Source organism: Phyllobates terribilis, unplaced genomic scaffold, assembly GCF_046119375.1.
Source record: "Phyllobates terribilis strain yellow unplaced genomic scaffold, ASM4611937v1 Scaffold_117__1_contigs__length_5270597, whole genome shotgun sequence".
Lineage (NCBI taxonomy): Eukaryota > Metazoa > Chordata > Amphibia > Anura > Dendrobatidae > Phyllobates > Phyllobates terribilis.
The window spans coordinates 2,189,056-2,208,312 of NW_027362877.1; the positions used below are offsets into that span (position 1 = coordinate 2,189,056).

General features: G+C 50.8%; 1 protein-coding gene across 1 annotated transcript in view; it reads left to right on the forward strand.

Moving 5' to 3' along the window:
• The window catches only part of LOC141201531 (uncharacterized), a 52,564-nt gene that overhangs the window by 4,744 nt on the left and 28,563 nt on the right, over positions 1-19,257 (forward strand). The gene's annotated exons all lie outside the window — the stretch shown is intronic.

A 19,257-nucleotide genomic window follows, 5' to 3' on the forward strand; every position in this document is an offset into this window, starting at 1 on the left:
TACCGGTGTGCATAGGAGGAGCGATCATGGCCAGAGGAGCAGCAGCGAGACGACGGGGAGCAGGAGGGAATGGAGGCACCCAAGATGGCGCAGGCTCCTCTGCAGCAGGTAACAGAACAGGGACGTCAGTGGCTGCAGGCACAGCACTGAGGCTGGCTGGATGTGTTAGAGCTTCAGACACAGGAACCTGCACTGACAATGAGGCACAGACACAAATCATTGAGGTGTCTAATCCTTTCTCTGTGCTCTCAGAGGAATTCAATAACACTGCTGATAAGGTCTCTGCAAGTTCCCGTGCCCGCAGCCTCAGCCAGAAATCACTGCTTCCCACCATAATACAGATCAGAACATTAATGAGCCCACGATAAAGGATGTGTTTGTGGCTGTAACACAGTATGAAGCTGCTTTAGCCTCACTTAACAGTCAGATGGGAGAGATTAAAGAGGAACTTTGTTTTATGAGGCAAGGGCTACAAAAGGTTAACGACCGCACTACAGCAGCAGAGGGCAGAACCAGTGATCTGGAGGATAAACAGTCTCAGATATCACAGGACAGCCACAGACATGGACAGCCGATCATGACCCTATTACCTAAAACAGATGATTTGGAGAACAGACTCCTGCAAAATAATATAAGAGTGATGGGTGTCCCTGAAAAAATTGTGAGCAATAATCTGAATGAGTACTTTGAGACATGGTTACGTTGTTTGGGGCTGATTGCCTGTCTGCCTTCTTTGCTGTGGAAAGGGCGCACAGGGTGCCAACCCGGCCACTGTCACCAGGGTCCCCTCCACGTCCAGTATTAATAAAGCTGCTGCACTACAAAGACAGAGATGCCACCCTTAAGGCCGCCCGTGATAAAGGGGACATCTCTATTAACGGCCAAAGAATTTCTTTTTTCCGGATTACTCCATTGAAGTTTCAAAACGTAGGGCGCAGTTTCTTGATGTAAACTGAACTCTGCGTAGTCTGCAAACCTCATACTCCATGATTTACCCTGCGAAACTTAGAGCGGCGGCTCTGGGAGAGACTTTCTTTTTTGAACATCTGAAAGACGCACTCCGCTGGATTGATCTGAATGAGCCGAGGAACCATCAAAATCAGTAACTTTGAACCTGGATAATTAAAGATATATACGATCAGAGTTTCCCGATTGACTGTTGGGGTCATATCCTTTACTGCCTAGCCCATCACCCAGTGGACACAACTATCCTGAGCTATATCTGAATATTGCAGGCCCCCAGGAAGTGTTTAACCCTTTTCGTTTTAGGTTGATTGTTCGCTTGCCTTGAATACGGCTACAGGATGGACTGGTGCCTTTCTTCATTCGCTTGCCTTGTATACGGCTACAGGATGGACTGGTGCCTTTCTTCATTCGCTTGCCTTGTATACGGCTACAGGATGGACTGGTGCCTTTCTTCATTCGCTTGCCTTGTATACGGCTACAGGATGGACTGGTGGCTTTCTTCATTCGCTTGCCTTGTATACGGCTGCAGGATGGACTGGTGCCTCTCTTCATTCGCTTGCCTTGTATACGGCTACAGGATGGACTGGTGGCTTTCTTCATTCGCTTGCCTTGTATACGGCTACAGGATGGACTGGTGCCTTTCTTCATTCGCTTGCCTTGTATACGGCTACAGGATGGACTGGTGACTTTCTTCATTTGCTTGCCTTGTATACGGCTACAGGATGGACTGGTGACTTTCTTCATTCGCTTGCCTTTTATACGGCTACAGGATGGACTGGTGGCTTTCTTCATTCGCTTGCCTTGTATACGGCTACAGGATGGACTGGTGACTTTCTTCATTCGCTTGTCTTGTATACGGCTACAGGATGGACTGGTGGCTTTCTTCATTCGCTTGCCTTGTATACGGCTACAGGATGGACTGGTGCCTTTCTTCATTCGCTTGCCTTGTATACGGCTACAGGATGGACTGGTGACTTTCTTCATTCGCTTGCCTTGTATACGGCTACAGGATGGACTGGTGACTTCCTTCATTCGCTTGCCTTGAATACGGCTACAGGATGGACTGGTGACTTTCTTAATTCGCTTGCCTTGTATACGGCTACAGGATGGACTGGTGACTTTCTTCATTCGCTTGCCTTGTATACGGCTACAGGATGGACTGGTGGCTTTCTTCATTCGCTTGCCTTGTATACGGCTACAGGATGGACTGGTGCCTTTCTTCATTCTCTTGCCTTGTATACGGCTACAGGATGGACTGGTGGCTTTCTTCATTCGCTTGCCTTGTATACGGCTACAGGATGGACTGGTGGCTTTCTTCATTCGCTTGCCTTGTATACGGCTACAGGATGGACTGGTGCCTTTCTTCATTTGCTTGCCTTGTATACGACTACAGGATAGACTGGTGCCTTTCTTCATTCGCTTGCCTTGTATACGGCTACAGGATGGACTGGTGCCTTTCTTCATTCGCTTGCCTTGTATACGGCTACAGGATGGACTGGTGGCTTTCTTCATTCGCTTGCCTTTTATACGGCTACAGGATGGACTGGTGCCTTTCTTCATTCGCTTGCCTTGTATACGGCTACAGGATGGACTGATGACTTTCTTCATTCGCTTGCCTTGTATACGGCTACAGGATGGACTGGTGGCTTTCTTCATTCGCTTGCCTTGTATACGGCTACAGGATGGACTGGTGGCTTTCTTCATTCGCTTGCCTTGTATACGGCTACAGGATGGACTGGTGGCTTTCTTCATTCGCTTGCCTTGTATACGGCTACAGGATGGACTGGTGCCTTTCTTCATTCGCTTGCCTTGTATACGGCTACAGGATGGACTGGTGCCTTTCTTCATTCGCTTGCCTTGTATACGGCTACAGGATGGACTGGTGCCTTTCTTCATTCGCTTGCCTTGTATACGGCTACAGGATGGACTGGTGACTTTCTTCATTCGCTTGCCTTGTATACGGCTACAGGATGGACTGGTGGCTTTCTTCATTCGCTTGCCTTGTATACGGCTACAGGATGGACTGGTGCCTTTCTTCATTCGCTTGCCTTGTATACGTCTACAGGATGGACTGGTGCCTTTCTTCATTCGCTTGCCTTGTATACGGCTACAGGATGGACTGGTGGCTTTCTTCATTCGCTTGCCTTGTATACGTCTACAGGATGGACTGGTGCCTTTCTTCATTCGCTTGCCTTGTATACGGCTACAGGATGGACTGGTGCCTTTCTTCATTCGCTTGCCTTGTATACGGCTACAGGATGGACTGGTGCCTTTCTTCATTCGCTTGCCTTGTATACGGCTACAGGATGGACTGGTGCCTTTCTTCATTCGCTTGCCTTGTATACGGCTACAGGATGGACTGGTGCCTTTCTTCATTCGCTTGCCTTGTATACGGCTACAGGATGGACTGGTGACTTTCTTCATTCGCTTGCCTTGTATACGGCTACAGGATGGACTGGTGACTTTCTTCATTCTCTTGCCTTGTATACGGCTACAGGATGGACTGGTGGCTTTCTTCATTCGCTTGCCTTGTATACGGCTACAGGATGGACTGGTGCCTTTCTTCATTCGCTTGCCTTGTATACGGCTACAGGATGGACTGGTGGCTTTCTTCATTCGCTTGCCTTGTATAAGGCTACAGGATGGACTGGTGCCTTTCTTCATTCGCTTGCCTTGTATATGGCTGCAGGATGGACTGGTGCCTTTCTTCATTCGCTTGCCTTGTATACGGCTACAGGATGGACTGGTGGCTTTCTTCATTCGCTTGCCTTGTATACGGCTACAGGATGGACTGGTGCCTTTCTTCATTCGCTTGCCTTGTATACGGCTACAGGATGGACTGGTGCCTTTCTTCATTCGCTTGTCTTGTATACGGCTACAGGATGGACTGGTGGCTTTCTTCATTCGCTTGCCTTGTATACGGCTACAGAATGGACTGGTGCCTTTCTTCATTCGCTTGCCTTGTATACGGCTACAGGACGGACTGGTGGCTTTCTTCATTCGCTTGCCTTGTATACGGCTACAGGATAGACTGGTGGCTTTCTTCATTCGCTTGCCTTGTATACGGCTACAGGATGGACTGGTGCCTTTCTTCATTCGCTTGCCTTGTATACGGCTACAGGATGGACTGGTGCCTTTCTTCATTCTCTTGCCTTGTATACGGCTACAGGATAGACTGGTGGCTTTCTTCATTCGCTTGCCTTGTATACGGCTACAGGATGGACTGGTGCCTTTCTTCATTCGCTTGCCTTGTATACGGCTACAGGACGGACTGGTGGCTTTCTTCATCCAGATTGAACGGATGGATTAATATTTACTTGTTTAAATGTGTTTGTGGGGTTTTTGTTTCTATAACTTGTTGTTTGCTTCTGCAAATACTAGTGGTCAAGCCGACTAAGTGGAAATACTGTAAAGAGGGTTATAAAAGGGAAGAGAAAGGCGAGATACCTTACAAGTCACCTGTATTTTTCAATCCCTTATAGCTATATATAATGGCTGATAAAGTAAAATTCCTTACATGGAATGTCAGAGGTCTGGGGGACTCCTTAAAGAGAGCGGCGGTCATGGAGTATATCCGGGATCACCTGCCTGCAGTGGTGCCATCCTTAAGGCTGCTCGGGTCAGAGGTCTGGGGGAATCCTTAAAGAGAGCAGCGGTCATGGAGTATATCCGGGATCACCTGCCTGCGGTGCCATCCTTAAGGCTGCCCGGGTCAGAGGTCTGGGGGAATCCTTAAAGAGAGCGGCGGTCATGGAGCATATCCGGGATCACCTGCCTGCAGTGGTGCCATCCTTAAGGCTGCCTGGGTCAGAGGTCTGGGGGAATCCTTAAAGAGAGCGGCGGTCATGGAGCATATCCGGGATCACCTGCCTGCAGTGGTGCCATCCTTAAGGCTGCCCGGGTCAGAGGTCTGGGGGAATCCTTAAAGAGAGCGGCGGTCATGGAGCATATCCGGGATCACCTGTCTGCAGTGATGCCATCCTTAAGGCTGCCCGGGTCAGAGGTCTGGGGGACTCCTTAAAGAGAGCGGCGGTCATGGAGCATATCCGGGATCACCCGCCTGCAGTGGTGCCATCCTTATGGCTGCCCGGGTCAGAGGTCTGGGGGACTCCTTAAAGAGAGCGGTGGTCATGGCGCATATCCGGGATCATCTGCCTGCAGTGGTGTCATCCTTAAGGCTGCCCGGGTCAGAGGTCTGGGGGACTCCTTAAAGACAGCGGCGGTCATGGAGCATATCCGGGATCATCTGCCTGCAGTGGTGTCATCCTTAAGGCTGCTTGGGTTGGAGGTCTGGGGGACTCCTTTAAAGAGAGCGGCGGTCATGGAGCATATCCGGGATCACCTGCCTGCAGTGGTGCCATCCTTAAGGCTGCACGGGTCAGAGGTCTGGGGGACTCCTTAAAGAGAGCGGCAGTCATGGAGCATATCTGGGATCACCTGCCTGCAGTGGTGCCATCCTTAAGGCTGCTCGGGTCAGAGATCTGGGGGACTCCTTAAAGAGAGCGGTGGTCATGGAGCATATCCGGGATCACCTGCCTGCAGTGGTGCCATCCTTAAGGCTGCTCGTGTCAGAGATCTGGGGGACTCCTTAAAGAGAGCTGTGGTCATGGAGCATATCTGGGATCATCTGCCTGCAGTGGTGCCATCCTTAAGGCTGCCCGGGTCAGAGGTCTGGGGGACTCCTTAAAGAGAGCGGTGGTCATGGAGCATATCCGGGATCACCTGCCTGCAGTGGTGTTTGCAGCAAACGCACTTTGGGAAAAACAGTGTTGTGGGCATGAAATACTCATGGATCGGCCACAGCTTCCACTCTACCTTGTCCACATACTCTAGGGGGTCAGCATCCTAGTACATAGGACTATCCCTTTTGAATTCATTGATTCCAAGATAGATGGATGGAGATTTGTGGGGATCCACTGTAAAAATATTTACAAAAGAAATTCTACTTGTGGCCGTCTATGTTCCTCCTCCATATAACAACATTAGTGTGAAAAATATGGCTTCACTAATGAATAAGAGACCGGGAGTTCCAGTCCTTTGTATGGGAGATTTCAATAATGGTGTTCATCCATATTGGGATAGAGATAAATCAGACACTGCTACAAAAACTGCCCCATAACTAAGTTAGGAGAAATAATATCAGAACTATCATTAGTGGACAAATGGCGTCTCACATATCCTAACACTAGACAGTTTTCTTGCTATTCTAAGACACATAAAACATTATGGCGTATTGATCTGGTATTGAGCACAGAACATATTTCCCCCTTGGTGAGAACAGTGGACTATCTGCCCAGACGCTATCAGATCATTCACCCTCGCTGACTACTCTCTGTTTGTTACCCAGGCCGCTGGATTCTCTGACTATATCGGCCATGAATCCCTTCTGGCTTCAAATTATAGATATTACACGGATCACATCGACCTTAGAACATTATTATAAGGAAAACGACAAACGAGTGTCGCAAACACATTATGGGATGCCATGAAAGCGGCTTACGAGGAGTCTTAATACAGGCCAATAACAGATCCAAAACTAAGACAAAACAGTTTGGGGAGTTTTTACAGGATAGAGTTAGATCTACAGAAGAGAAATTTGTACTAACCATGTAAAAGAGGACCTGATGGAGTGGGGAGAGGCACAAGAAGCATACACCACACATATTAGGAAAAAAGCTAAAAACAAACGCATGTTTCACCCAGACACACTTCATCGAGGAGGGGGAGAAGGCAGGAGACTTATTGGCCATGATGGCAAGAGCCCAGACGGGGAGGGCTTTTATTGGTGCTGAAGGACTGGGAAGGAGCGGTAGTAAACCAGACTGACCAGATCTCAAACACTCTGCTAGAATTTTATAAAGATTTATATACACCCAAACAGCAATTTAATAGAGAACAAATCTTATCTTACTTGAGGGAAATCAAACGACCGACATTCAGCGGTAAAGATCAAGAATTATTAAACAGACCACTACAGCTGGAGGAGGTACAAATGGCAGTAGCCTCTATGGCTAATAACAAATTGCCAGGACTAGACGGGCTTCCCACAGAAATATATAAGAAATTTGGAGATATTCTACTTCCCCACTTACTGGCTACCTGCGGAGACGGTGAGGGGGTAAAACCCTACCCCATTCAATGCTAGAGGCGGTGATAGTAGTCATACCTAAGCCAGGTAAAGACCCTTTAATCCCTGACTCATACAGACCCATATCTTTATTGTCAACTGACGTTAAAATCATTGCGAAGGTTCTGGCGTCTAGATTGAATACAATAATTTCTACAGTAATTCATACCGACCAGTCAGGCTTCATGCCAGCTAGATCCACAGCTGTTAATATCCGGAGATTGTTTCTTAATCTTCAGTTGCCGGTGGATGGTGATGGGGACAGAGCTGTATGTTCTCTGGACGCCGCTAAGGCGTTCGATTCTGTTGAGTGGGAATATTTATGGGCGATGTTGGAGAAGTTTGGTATAGCACATAGTTTTATTTCATGGGTTAAATTGCTGTATGGTAAGCCGGTGGCTAGAATACGGGTAATTGGACACCTCTCCCCGGCTTTTGGACTGAGTAGAGGTACGAGGCAGGGGTGCCCATTGTCCCCCCTGCTCTTTGCACTGGCCATTGAACCCCTGGCATCGGTTATCAGGGAACATCCAGGAATAGTTGGGTTTCGTAGAGGGATCAGTGAAGAGAAGGTCGCTTTATTATACGCTGATGACACTTTATTATTTCTGGCTAAAACTTCTGAGTCCCTTCCTATAGCAATGGAAACGATAGAAATATTTGGAAAATACTCCGGTCTGAAGATAAACTGGAGCAAATCAGTCATACTTCCATTGGACAATACAGATGAGAATGCTTCCCACTACATTAACTCGGGTTCACAATTGGTGTCGGAGTTTAAATATTTAGGCATCAATATATCGGCAAAAATAAATGATTATGAGAAGTTGAACCTTGACCCCGTCTTGATTGAATTTAGAGGTAAACGAGGTGCCTGGTCTAAGTTACCGTTGTCGGTGGTGGGCCGTGCTAACCTGGTCACACTGATCCGGATGCCACAACTGCTGTATGTTCTACACAACCCCCCAATATGGATAAATCAGAGGCTTTTCTTTAAAGTCGGTCAGGAGTTTAGAAAATTAATATGGGGCAAACAGACTCCGAGAATTAAACTGAAAACATTGCAAAGAAACTAAACAATGGGAGGGCTTGCAGTTCCTAACCCATGGGTGTATTATCCGGCATCTCAGCTTCAACCTATCCGGGGATGGGACGACCCTGGGGGAGGGGGGGCTCAGCGTATGTGGAGATGGGACGACCCTGGGGGAGGGGGGGGCTCAGCGTATGTGGAGATGGGACGACCCTGGGGGAGGGGAGCTCAGCGTATGTGGAGATGGGACGACCCTGGGGGAGGGGGGGCTCAGCATATGTGGGGATGGGACGACCCTGGGGGAGGGGGGGCTCAGCGTATGTGGGGATGGGACGACCCTGGGGGAGGGGGAGCTCAGCGTATGTGGAGATGGGACGACCCTGGGGGAGGGGGGGCTCAGCGTATGTGGAGATGGGACGACCCTGGGGGAGGGGGGGGCTCAGCGTATGTGGGGATGGGACGACCCTGGGGGAGGGGGGGGCTCAGCTTATGTGGGGATGGGACGACCCTGGGGGAGGGGGAGCTCAGCGTATGTGGAGATGGAATGACCCTGGGGGAGGGGGGGCTCAGCGTATGTGGAGATGGGACGACCCGGGGGGAGGGGGGGTCTCAGCGTATGTGGGGATGGGACGACCCTGGGGGAGGGGGAGCTCAGCGTATGTGGGGATGGGATGACCCTGGGGGAGGGGAGCTCAGCGTATGTGGGGATGGGACGACCCTGGGGGAGGGGAGCTCAGCGTATGTGGGGATGGGATGACCCTGGGGGAGGGGGGGCTCAGTGTATGTGGGGATGGGACGACCCTGGGGGAGGGGGGGGCTTAGCGTATGTGGGGATGGGACGACCCTGGGGGAGGGGGGGGGGCTCAGCGTATCTGGGGATGGGACGACCCTGGGGGAGGGGGGGCTCAGCGTATGTGGGGATGGGACGACCCTGGGGGAGAGGAGCTCAGCGGATGTGGGGATGGGACGACCCTGGGGGAGGGGGGGCTCAGCATATGTGGGGATGGGACGACCCTGGGGGAGGGGGGGCTCAGCGTATGTGGAGATGGGACGACCCTGGGGGAGGGGGGCTCAGCGTATGTTGCTACAGCATTATTTCCAATCAGATAAACTCTATGAGGTATTGGAGGCGCATAAGTTTGGGACACTTGGAGGCAAAATACCGACTATGCTGTTATGTCACAAACTTTGGGGGACGGTGAAAGAATTACAAGGAATAGAAGGTGTTTCGCAATTTTCTTCATTATGGAACACTCCATGCCTTCCAAATCTACAGCAAGTGGTGGGATTTAACTCCTGGAGCTCCAAGGGTTTAAACAGACTTAATCAATCAAGTGCTGATAGGTGATGTGATTAAGGAATTCTCACAGCTGCACAATGAATATGAGTTACCTCCTCTGAATTCTATAGATACTTACAATTTAGGCACGCGTATCGGGGGGAAGGCATTGTTCTGGAAGGAGGGGTACCCCGAAACTCAATAATACAGAGAATAGCTAATCTACACAGTTCTCGTGGACTGATCTCATTACTTTATAACATTATATTGACAAACCAGCCGACGCGATGAAAAGAGAAATGGGAGAGTGTAATGGGACCATAGAGGAAAATCACTGGTCAGATCTACTGGAAAGAGTTCCACAATTGTCTGTAAGAGAATCCCATAGACTGTCCCATATATATGTGATACACCGGGTATACAGGACACCTCAATTCTTATTAAACATCGGATTTCGTTCAAGTCCCCACTGTCCTAGATGCAAAACTACCATAGCAGACCTGCTTCATATGATGTGGAACGGTCCTAACCTGGTGTCCTTCTGGAAGAGTGTTGTAGCAATGGTTAACAGGGTTTATTCAGTTGACGTAGAGCTTTCCCCATTACTATGTATACTGGGATATGTTGAAGATCTGACTATTGAGGAGTACGGCAAAATTGCCGTGACATGTATGTTATATATGGCAAGAAAATAGATAGCAGATGAGGAGCCCATGATATCAGAATGATAAAGGTAACTGGCTGGTAAACTTATACTAAAGGCATATACCTAAAAGGAGATGCTGTCTGTAAATGTGACAAGATCTGGGGTCTATGGAGTGACGGCTCTGGTCTGACATCTAGAGACCTGAGGGGCTTTCGCTTGCTTTGAGTTACGTTTATACGATGCCTCAAATGAAACTTCTTTGAAAATTAATATAAATGTTATTATCACTTCCACCGGTTATATGTAATTGGACGGAGTATTGTTACTATCTTCAGATGTCTCTTCATCTAATTCTGCTGGTTTTGCGGAGCCGATGTCGGTGCATCTTACATTCCATTGATAATGACAAACCGGTGCTGATGTATCAGACGGTTAGGCGCGTCCACAGACGTCATCACTGAGAAGAAACCCGCATGGATTCCGGAACAGTGTGTCAGCGCAGCCTGAATGCTCTCAACAAGCTGCAGACTGGCATCTAAACATTTAATGTCTCCACATAATAGACAGATCTCATCTTTACGTGTTATGGGTATAGAAGGAGTTATTACATCTACCCGGGGCGGCGATCGTATGAGACGACTGTGCACCACAGAAGCCTTCTGGAGTTACAGTTTGGGCTCGTGTGTTCCCCGGTCTGAACCTGCGCAGAGAGGTAATGTGTAGTGCCGGCGTCCCTGCCCTCTGCTAGGCAGGGACGCTGCTCCCCTCACCGCTTTGCTCCGTGCCCGGCTTCCTTCCCCCGCTCTGCTGTCAGCGCGCGCTCCGTCCCGGCGTCCTCCTCCTGCTCTGCTCTCAGCGCGCGCTCCTTCCCGGCCCCTGTGCTTAGGGCGCGCGCGCGCGCGCTCCCCTCCTCTTAAAGGGGCCGCGCGCGCCGCCCTAAAGAGTCCCCGGCCAATGGCCGGAGGACTTCATCATATATAAGGCACCTCCTCCAAAATGGAGGTGCCCGAGCAATGTTGTTTGCACCTGTGTCTCACCTGTGCTTCAGCCCTCAGGTCCCGTTGCCAGTTACCTGCCAGTTACCTGCCAGTTTCCTGCCAGTTTCCTGCTAGTTACCTGCCTGATACCTGCCTGATTCCTGCCTGAATACTTGTTACCTGCCTGCTTGCCTGAGGTCCGACGGTCTGCCTTACAACTCCGGTCAGTCTGTCTATGGACCAGCTTGCCCGCTCACCTGGGAGCGCTTCTCCGCTACCTGCCTGCTTGCCAGCCCGGAGGCTCCGTTGTCACGTGCTGTGACCACCAGCTATCTCAGAGACTCTTGCCCGCTCACCTGGGAGCGCATCTCCGTTACCTGCCTGCTTGCCAGCCCGGAGGTCCCGTTGTCACGTGCGGTGACCACCAGCTATTCCAGAGACTCTTGCCCGCTCACCTGGGAGCGCTTCTCCGTTACCTACCTGCCTGCCAGCCCGGAGGTTCCGCCGTCACGTGCCGTGACCACCTGCTATTCCAGAGACTCTCGCTTGCTCACCTGGGAGCACACATCTACCATCTGCCTGCTAGCCTACCCGGAGGCTCTGCCATCACAGGTCGTACCTACCCCTTACCCAGAGACTGCCCTGATCACTTGCCGTAACTCCCGGTCCGTTCATCCAGAGACTGCCACCCGCTCCCTTACAAGGGCCGCCCCCTTGTATAGTAGCTCAGAGGTTCCGCCTCCCGGACCCGTTACAGTTTGCTCGGGCCATGGAACCCGGTGGCACCCAAGCTCCCTCGCTCTCGGACCTCTGTCTTGAACTGACCCGTCAGAGGTCCCAACAGGAGGCCATCCTGGGTCACCTGCGGAATGTTAATACTCGCCTGAACACTCTGTCTGATCCACCAACAACCTCCGCCAGTGCCATATCTTGCAATCCGGCAGCTCCGCTGCCCACTAATACTATGGTATCCTACCCCGGACCCCGGCTCTCTGCACCTCCTCGCTTCGGAGGCGACCCCGTCCTGGCTCGGGGCTTCATAAATCAGTGCACCCTGCACTTTGAACTTTTGTCCCATCAGTTTAATTCCGACCGGGCCAAAATTGCCTTTATCATGTCCCATCTCACCGGGGAGGCCCTGGCCTGGCTAAATCCTCTATGGGAGAGAGGAGACCCCCTGGTGTCCAACTTGCCTGCTTTTCTCTCGGCTTTCCGGAAAGTCTTCGACGAACCCGGACGGAGGACCTCATCTGCATCATCGTTGCTACGCCTCCGTCAGGGGAGTCTCACCGTGGGCCAATATGCCATACGGTTCCGTACCCTTGCCTCGGAGCTGGCCTGGGATAACGACGCTCTGGTTTCCGTCTTCTGGGAGGGTCTGTCCGGCCGTATTAAAGATGAACTTGCCGGTCGGGACATTCCTACCACTCTCGATGACTTAATAACTCTTGCCACCCGGATTGACCTACGGTTCCAGGAGCGTGCCAAAGAGGTCACCCGTGAGAGAAGGATTCCACGTTTAGCTCCTACTTTCCAGAAACCCGTCATTCCCTCCATCTCTCCCCAGGTACACTCTCCTGAGCCTATGCAGGTCGACCAGACCAAGATGGTCAAAACCCGTCAGGACTCACGCCGTGCCGAGGGGAGCTGCTTCTACTGTGGCAGTAAGGAGCACCGGATCCGTGCCTGCCCGGAGAGGTCGGGAAACGCCTGTGTCTAGGTTCGCTCAGAGAGGTCCACCTAGACAAGAATAAATCCTCTCCATCCCTGCTGTTGTCAGTTTCGATCATCTACGGGGAGAACCGTTATTTCGAACTAGCCCAACTTGACTCTGGAGCAGCCGGGAACCTTATTTCACAGTCCCTGGTTGAGAAATACCGCATCCCCACCAAACCTCTGGCTGTACCCTTGTCTGTCGCTGCCGTGGATGGGGGCCTCTTACCTCGCCCCATTCAACTCATCACCGAATCCATTACCCTGCAGGTGGGAATGCTGCATTCTGAAAGTATCTCCTTTCATGTTCTGCCTGGACTCTCTCACGCCCTCTTGCTAGGTCTGCCCTGGCTTCAGAGACATGCACCCGTGCTAGACTGGCAAACCGGAGAGGTCCTTCGCTGGGGACAAGACTGTCATAAAACCTGCCTGGTACCCGTCCATCCCGTCCGTCCCTCTCCTACCCCAGCTAATCTACCTGGACTTCCGATTCCTTATTGGTCTTATGCAGATGTCTTTAATAAAAAGGAGGCAGAGACATTACCACCACATAGACCATACGACTGTCCCATCGATCTGCTACCCGGTACTACTCCTCCCCGTGGGCGTATCTATCCTTTATCCGCTGCTGAGACCCGGTCAATGTCCGAATATATTGAGGAGAATCTGGCCAGAGGATTCATCCGGAAATCTACCTCCCCGGCGGGAGCAGGCTTCTTTTTCGTCAAAAAGAAGGACGGCTCTCTCCGTCCCTGTATAGACTATAGAGGCCTAAACCTGATCACGGTGAAGAATAAGTACCCCCTTCCGCTCATTCCAGAATTATTTGATCGTCTGAGGGGGGCTAGGATCTTCACCAAACTGGACCTTCGTGGGGCGTACAACCTGGTTCGTATTCGTCAGGGGGATGAATGGAAGACGGCATTCAACACCCGGGACGGCCACTATGAATACCTGGTAATGCCCTTTGGTCTCTGTAACGCTCCTGCCGTCTTTCAAGAGTTGGTCAATGACATCTTCCGGGACCTTCTCTACTCCTGCGTAGTGGTGTACCTGGACGACATCTTGGTCTTCTCTCCGGATCTCCAGACTCACCGGAGGGACGTTCGTCAGGTCCTGCTCAGGCTAAGGCAGAACCATCTCTACGCTAAATTTGAGAAGTGCCTCTTTGAGCAGACCTCGCTTCCGTTTCTGGGCTACATTATCTCTCAGACCGGCCTACAAATGGATCCTGAGAAACTGTCTGCCATCGAGAAATGGCCCCGACCGGAGGGGTTGAAGGCCATTCAGCGATTCCTGGGCTTCGCCAACTACTACCGCCTCTTCATACCACACTTCTCTTCCCGGACGGCCCCAATTTCTGCGCTCACCCGTAAAGGTACTAATCCCAAAGAGTGGCCACCCGAAGCAGAGGAGGCCTTTCTTTCCCTTAAACAGGCCTTCTCTTCCGCCCCGGTGCTGCATCGCCCAGATGGCAACAAGCAGTTCTTCCTGGAAGTTGACGCCTCCTCCTCTGGAGCCGGAGCGGTACTTACTCAAAAATCATCTTCCGGGAGGATGGTAACTTGTGGCTTCTTCTCTAAACTCTTCTCCTCCTCTGAGCGCAACTATTCCATAGGAGACCGAGAGTTATTGGCCATCAAACTGGCATTGGAGGAGTGGCGTTACCTGCTCGAGGGGGCTCTTCACCCGGTAATAATTTACACTGACCACAAGAACTTGGCTTACCTCCAGCATGCCCAGAGACTTAACCCGCGCCAAGCCCGGTGGTCCTTGTTTTTTGCTCGTTTTGATTTTGTCCTTCATTTTCGCCCGGCTGACAAAAACGTCAAGGCGGACGCCTTGTCTCGATCCTTTCTGGTGTCTGATCTCGAGGAGGATCCGAAACATATCATCGATCCCGCCAGAGTAATACAGGTGGCTCCCGTGAGTCTAAATCGTCTTCCTCCTGGTAAGACGTTCGTACCAGTACCTGATCGGGAGAAGATCCTACACTGGGGTCATTCGTCTAAACTAGCTGGCCACGCCGGTCAGAAAAAGACCCTCCAGCTTATTACCCGGCACTACTGGTGGCCTAACCTGCACAAGGATGTAATAGACTTTGTTTCTGCCTGTGTGTCCTGCGCCCGCAACAAAGTTCCGAGACACCTGCCGGCCGGCCGCCTCCTACCTCTGCCAGTACCTGCTGCCCCCTGGCAGCATATAGCGATGGACTTCATTACTGATCTGCCCGTCTCTGCCGGTTGTACGGTCATTTGGGTGGTCGCTGACCGCTTCTCCAAGATGGCTCACTTCATTCCACTGCCAGGTCTTCCGTCTGCACCCGAGCTGGCTAAAGACTTTATCCGCCACATCTTCCGTCTTCATGGCCTGCCCCGTCACATCGTGTCGGATCGTGGGGTACAGTTCACTTCCCGTTTCTGGAGAGCCACTTGTAAATTGCTGGACGTCACCCTGGACTTCTCCTCCGCTTACCACCCACAGTCTAATGGTCAAGTGGAGCGGATCAATCAGAACCTGACCAGTTACCTTCGGCACTTCGTTAATGCCCACCATTCTGACTGGGTGGATCTCCTGCCATGGGCCGAATTCTCGTACAACAATCACGAGAGCGAGTCTTCCTCCAAATCCCCGTTTTTTGTAGTCTACGGTCAGCATCCTCGGATCCCGTTTCCCGTCTCCACCTCGGCGGACAATCCGGCTGCGGAATCTCTTGTTAACAAATTTTCCTCCATATGGGAGAGTACCCGGTCCGCACTCCTTCTGTCATCCGAGCGTATGAAAAGACACGCTGACAAAAAACGTCTGGACCCTCCTCAATTCCGCCCTGGGGATAAAGTCTGGCTCTCGTCCAAATATGTCCGGCTCAAGATCCCTTCCTATAAATTAGGGCCTCGGTTCATCGGCCCACTGGAGGTCATCAGTCAGATCAACCCGGTGGCCTATAAATTGAAACTCCCGGCCAACTTACGGATCCCTAACTCCTTCCATGTATCTCTCCTCAAACCTGTGGTACTTAACTCTTTTTCCAAGTCTACAGGTACGCCTCCTGCTCCGGTTTCTGCTGAGGACGAATTTGAGGTAGAGAACATTCTTGCCACCAAAAGGGTAAGAGGAAAGACCTTTTTTCTGGTAGATTGGAAGGGGTTTGGTCCTGAGGAGAGAACGTGGGAGCCCCGGGAGAACATCCATGCCCCTCTCATCCTAGCTAAATTTCTGTCTGGCCTAAAAAAGGGGGGGCCTAAAGGGGGGGTACTGTAGTGCCGGCGTCCCTGCCCTCTGCTAGGCAGGGACGCTGCTCCCCTCACCGCTTTGCTCCGTGCCCGGCTTCCTTCCCCCGCTCTGCTGTCAGCGCGCGCTCCGTCCCGGCGTCCTCCTCCTGCTCTGCTCTCAGCGCGCGCTCCTTCCCGGCCCCTGTGCTTAGGGCGCGCGCGCGCGCGCTCCCCTCCTCTTAAAGGGGCCGCGCGCGCCGCCCTAAAGAGTCCCCGGCCAATGGCCGGAGGACTTCATCATATATAAGGCACCTCCTCCAAAATGGAGGTGCCCGAGCAATGTTGTTTGCACCTGTGTCTCACCTGTGCTTCAGCCCTCAGGTCCCGTTGCCAGTTACCTGCCAGTTACCTGCCAGTTTCCTGCCAGTTTCCTGCTAGTTACCTGCCTGATACCTGCCTGATTCCTGCCTGAATACTTGTTACCTGCCTGCTTGCCTGAGGTCCGACGGTCTGCCTTACAACTCCGGTCAGTCTGTCTATGGACCAGCTTGCCCGCTCACCTGGGAGCGCTTCTCCGCTACCTGCCTGCTTGCCAGCCCGGAGGCTCCGTTGTCACGTGCTGTGACCACCAGCTATCTCAGAGACTCTTGCCCGCTCACCTGGGAGCGCATCTCCGTTACCTGCCTGCTTGCCAGCCCGGAGGTCCCGTTGTCACGTGCGGTGACCACCAGCTATTCCAGAGACTCTTGCCCGCTCACCTGGGAGCGCTTCTCCGTTACCTACCTGCCTGCCAGCCCGGAGGTTCCGCCGTCACGTGCCGTGACCACCTGCTATTCCAGAGACTCTCGCTTGCTCACCTGGGAGCACACATCTACCATCTGCCTGCTAGCCTACCCGGAGGCTCTGCCATCACAGGTCGTACCTACCCCTTACCCAGAGACTGCCCTGATCACTTGCCGTAACTCCCGGTCCGTTCATCCAGAGACTGCCACCCGCTCCCTTACAAGGGCCGCCCCCTTGTATAGTAGCTCAGAGGTTCCGCCTCCCGGACCCGTTACATAATGCTTCACTACTCAATAATCCAGAGAGGTAATGCTTCACTACTCAATAATCCAGAGAGGTAATGCTTCACTGCTCAATAACCCAGAGAGGTAATGCTTCACTGCTCAATAATCCAGAGAGGTAATGCTTCACTACTCAATAATCCAGAGAGGTAATGCTTCACTGCTCAATAATCCAGAGAGGTAATGCTTCACTACTCAATAATCCAGAGAGGTAATGCTTCACTACTCAATAATCCAGAGAGGTAATGCTTCACTACTCAATAATCCAGAGAGGTAATGCTTCACTACTCAATAATCCAGAGAGGTAATGCTTCACTGCTCAATAACCCAGAGAGGTAATGCTTCACTGCTCAATAATCCAGAGAGGTAATGCTTCACTACTCAATAATCCAGAGAGGTAATGCTTCACCACTAAATAATCCAGAGAGGTAATGCTTCACTGCTCAATAATCCAGAGAGGTAATGCTTCACTACTCAATAATCCAGAGAGGTAATGCTTCACTACTCAATAATCCAGAGAGGTAATGCTTCACTGCTCAATAATCCAGAGAGGTAATGCTTCACTGCTCAATAATCCAGAGAGGTAATGCTTCACTGCTCAATAATCCAGAGAGGTAATGCTTCACTACTCAATAATCCAGAGAGGTAATGCTTCACTGCTCAATAATCCAGAGAGGTAATGCTTCACTGCTCAATAATCCAGAGAGGTAATGCTTCACTGCTCAATAATCCAGAGAGGTAATGCTTCACTGCTCAATAATCCAGAGAGGTAATGCTTCACTGCTCAATAATCCAGAGAGGTAATGCTTCACTACTCAATAATCCAGAGAGGTAATGCTTCACTACTCAATAATCCAGAGAGGTAATGCTTCACTACTCAATAATCCAGAGAGGTAATGCTTCACTACTCAATAATCCAGAGAGGTAATGCTTCACTGCTCAATAATCCAGAGAGGTAATGCTTCACTGCTCAATAATCCAGAGAGGTAATGCTTCACTGCTCAATAATCCAGAGAGGTAATGCTTCACTGCTCAATAATCCAGAGAGGTAATGCTTCACTGCTCAATAATCCAGAGAGGTAATGCTTCACTACTCAATAATCCAGAGAGGTAATGCTTCACTACTCAATAATCCAGAGAGGTATGCATCTCTCCTCTGTATGTTTCTCCTTAGATGGGGTTTTTGGATGTTTTTTTATACTCATTCCCATTTTTCATTGTATATTTGTTTTTCACTTTTTGTATTTGCACTTATTCTCAGTGGATAGCACTGCACGGTGGCTCAGTGGTTAGCACTGTATGGTGGCTCAGTGGTTAGCACTGCACGGTGGCTCAGTGGTTGGCACTGCACGGTGGCTCAGTGGTTAGCACTGCACGGTGGCTCAGTGGTTAGCATTGCACGGTGGCTCAGTGGTTAGCACTGTACAGTGGCTTAGTGGTTAGCACTGCAGCCCTACAGCACTGGGGTCCTGGGTTCAAATCCCACCAAGGACAACATCTGCAAGGCATTTGTATGTTCTCCCCGTGTTTGTGTGAGTTTCCTCCGGGTTCTCCGGTTTCCTCCCACACTCCAAAGACACACTTATAGGGAATTTAGATTGTGAGCCCCAATGGGGACAGTGCCCATAATGTCTGGAAAGCGCTGTGGAATTAGTGGTGCTATATAAGTGAGCAAAATAAATAAAAAATGTGAACTAATTATTTCACCGGTCTGCAGTTGTTGTTAGATCCTTCAGGATGCGCTGACACACTGTTCCGGAATCCATGCTGATTTCTTTTCAGTGATGAGGTCTGTGGACATGGCGAACCATCTGATTAAATCACACACTGTTCCAGAAGCTGTGACAAAGAACGCCAGATCGTTAAAAACGCGTAGCACTGTCCACCTAACCCCCATACCCTTTCCTCATGGGTGTAATTTTTAACATGGAGTAATTAAAAGCATCTTTTTCCTTGGAGCTGGATACCACATCTTCTGTGACATCATTACTGAGGCCGGAGCTCCACTGCTCCTGGATGTGCGGCCGCCTTTGTGATTAGTCAATCTCATTTATATATGATACTGAAATATTAAAAAGTAATTTTTAATTGCGTGGACACTTTTCTACACTGAGGGCGAGATAGGAAGCTTGAGACAGTGAAATGTCACTGGTGCTACATTAAGGGGTAAATGCTGATGACAGGTTCCCTTTAAGAACTGTCTATTTGCTGTCTAATCTCTGCCACCCCTGACTTGTGCCAAT